Source organism: Pteronotus mesoamericanus, unplaced genomic scaffold, assembly GCF_021234165.1.
Source record: "Pteronotus mesoamericanus isolate MK-2021 breed Mesoamerican mustached bat unplaced genomic scaffold, CSHL_Meso_final contig_101, whole genome shotgun sequence".
Classification (NCBI taxonomy): Eukaryota; Metazoa; Chordata; class Mammalia; order Chiroptera; family Mormoopidae; genus Pteronotus; species Pteronotus mesoamericanus.
Window position 1 is genome coordinate 26,001,156 of NW_026555001.1, and position 3,276 is coordinate 26,004,431.

The window sequence follows — 3,276 nt, forward strand, 5'->3', positions numbered from 1 at the left end:
GACACGAGTTGCTTTTGTGGAGAGAACTGATAGATCAAAGACATCTCTAGGTTCAGAGCAGAAATTGAATAACGGGGACCCTCGCCTGTGCTCCACAGAAATATTGGGGTGACAGGCAATCAGCTGGGAAGAAAAAAATGTCCAAAGAAAAAGTTTATTTTACAAAATAATGGAAAAAAAGAAGAGGGGGTAGAGGGGACTAAAGGGTAGTGGGAAAAAAATACAATAAAGATGAAATAAAAAAAAATAATAATAGAAAGAAGCTCCAACTGTCTAGCTTGGCTAGAGCGTTGCCCCATACGCCAAGGCAGCAGGGACGGGAGGAGTGATGTTGGGGGCGGGGGCGGGCGAGAGCTCTCTCTAAAAGCAGATTTCGAATTATCTTTGAATGGCGCTGTTGATGCACTAGGTTCCCTGCAGGATCCGTGGAAAACAGGCTGATGTATTTAGGGCTGTGGAATTAATGGCAAAAAAGACCCCAAAACCCCAAAAACACCTCGTTTGGGGACCATTCTAAAGGCAGAGCGTTCATTTGGGGACTTTCTTTTTTCTTTTTAGAGAGAAAACGTGTATTTGCTCTTGAAGCTTTAAAAGCTTTTTTATGCTCTTGCGTTAAACAGTGCTGTTAATGGAATGAGAGCTTTTTCCCTCCAGTGATGGTCTATTATTGCCTCAGAAACCAACATCTTTAGAAATGCCATGGTTTCTCTCTGCCAGGCCCCATTCCGTTGTTGATGGGGGTCACCTGAATCTCTAAGTGCTATTGCCAGACCTCTTCTTAAATGTGGAAAACGCACAGCCTCCTGGAATTATCCTGACAAGCTCACGCCTTTGAAGAGAATGCAAAGCCGTGGGCCTTTTTGCAAAGGCTTTGAGGCCTGAAGTGACTCTCCAGCCTGCCATTTGCCGGTGCCCCAGTGCAAGGCTGCGGGGCTCAGAGAGCCGGTCTTTTGTGAAGCCCTAGATTTGTCGTGGACTTGCGCCGTGGACTTGGGCCGTGAACTTGAGTGAAGCACCCAGCCCTCTCCTAGCTCAGTTTTCTCATCTGCTGGAGGGTTGCTGGGAAGATTAAACCCAAAACCATGCACACAGTCCAACGGCACTGAGCTGGGCAAGGGGTCAGGGCCTGAGACCTGAGCCCATTTCTTATTTAGGGCAACAGCTCCCCCGCCCCCCCCCCACCAGAAAGCATCTGGGAAACAAACAAACAAACAAATCCCAGCCACCACAATCCCGGTGCCTCCCACCGCCCCACCTGCTGTTGGTGGTTGTTCTGTGCCACAGGTCTGTGGGTCCCTGTTGGGGGCCCGGGGGTTCAGAGTCTGAAATTACAAAACTCTGCCCCCAGACGGGGCTGTCCTCGGGAACAGGGTGCGGAGGCAGGCTCAGCAGATGGCTGAGTCTGTCCCGACACCGTAGCACCGCCCTGCTCGGAGCAACCTGCCTTGGAATTCACCGCTGCAGAAGAAATTTCCTCAAAAGTGCACAGAAGCTGAAAACTGGAACCGCAAGTCCTACCAGGAGGTAAAATTCAAACAGAAACCATTTCTGTGGAACCCCAGCCTGGCTGGGACTCACACTTGGTTTCTGTGGTGTTTGGTCCACACTAACTTCTGGAGGAAAGGCTCCCGAGGGGGTCGGTAACCCCTGGGGAAGCTCCCTGGCCACCCTAGAGGGCCCCACGAGGCGATGGCAACCTCGGCCGGTCCCCCAGGCCTGGAGGATGACCCCACTGACAGTGGTCCTGGGGTCGATCTCACCGAGTGGGAGGCGAGCGGCCTGTGCCCAGGCCTGACCCCGGCATTCGCAGGGCGCGCCCGCGGCCCGCGGTCCGGCCTCCTGTACGAACAGTTGCATTGAAGCAGCGCTATTTCCCTCCTTTGGCCCGGCTCCCTGGACGGCGAGGTTCGCTCTTAGGGGGCTTGTGCTGGCCCCGGAACTCCTCCCCACCAGGCTCGCCTGCCTCTCCCCTGCAGGGCGAGACCTGCCGAGAGGGAGACGGCTGGGCTCCCCCTCAGCCTGGCGGCCTGCACACCAGCATGGGTCCCTCCGGGAGGGTGGGCCTGGAGCAGGCGAGGGGGCCTCTGGGCAGGAATCCTGGGCCCCTGCGCCCCTGCAGCAGGGCCTGGAGGGGGCGGGGCCTGGGCTCCAGGTGGGCACATCTCCTTGGACTCCACCCACTCGGACGGTCCTCATGTGGGGCCCAGGGTGGTGTCCACAGGCAGAGGTGACTTTACTGGAGCAGCAGGGACAGGGAGAGGCCATCCAGGACGTCGGGTGGGGGTTGTTGCCCAGGGTCCCCGCCCAGCTGATGGCAGTGGGGGTGAGACTCAGTGACACGTCCCCGGCAGCTGAGAAGCTGGGTTTGGAAGGGGGCTTAGAAGGCAGTGGGAATTGCCCACGCAGAGGAGGGAGGGAGCGGTGATGGGGAGGGTGTTGGAGGGACCCATCTCCGCAAAGGAACAGAGCCCCGTCTGACTCTGGCCGACTGGCGCGTGTGGCGGGGGGTGCACTGCAGAGCAGGGTGAGGGCGGAGCCCTTGTGGATGTCACCCCGCGGTGGCGGCCGGGGCGGGGCGGGGGGTGGTGTTGATCCGTACACTGAAGCCAACGGGGTGAATACGAGGCGGGGTCAGAGCATCCCTGGATAATGCGTTTTCACACACACACCGAAGGTCCTTGAAAAGCAGGCAGTTGCCCCTGTAGCTACAAATTTTGGGAAACAGCATCGTCCGCTGCAGCACCGCTCCTAAGACAGGCGGACGCTGTCGAGTTAGCGGCCTCTCATTATTTTTATTTGTTACTTGTTTTTGTTTTCTTTTTAAGCTACAGAATAACAAAGAAACTCAGTTCCTGCAAGAATTTTGTTTTTAAGAGCTGCATTTATTAGATGGTTTTATAGCACTGGGAGCTTTCAGAGGCTTCGCAAGCCACAGTATTGTTCCAAATAAATAAACCCAAGTGTTGCCCCCGGATATTAAGGACAAACAGCGCGGAAAGCCTTCCCGTTCTCGTTTTCACTTACGCGCTCCCACAGGCTTTTAGCGCTGCCACTGGCGGTATGAATCTGAACAGCGCGGGCCCCTGGAGGGGAGGAAAATGTGAATGTTGAATATGACTTTTCAACAAAATGAAATAGAATTTAAGTCCATTATCATCAACTCCGCAGGGCCTACCTATTGTCTTGGTGCAGCAAAACTTCTTTGTGGAGACAGCAGTTGGATTGAAACTCCTCGCTTATAGTGACTAAAAAAATGAAATAGCACAGGGGAGAAAA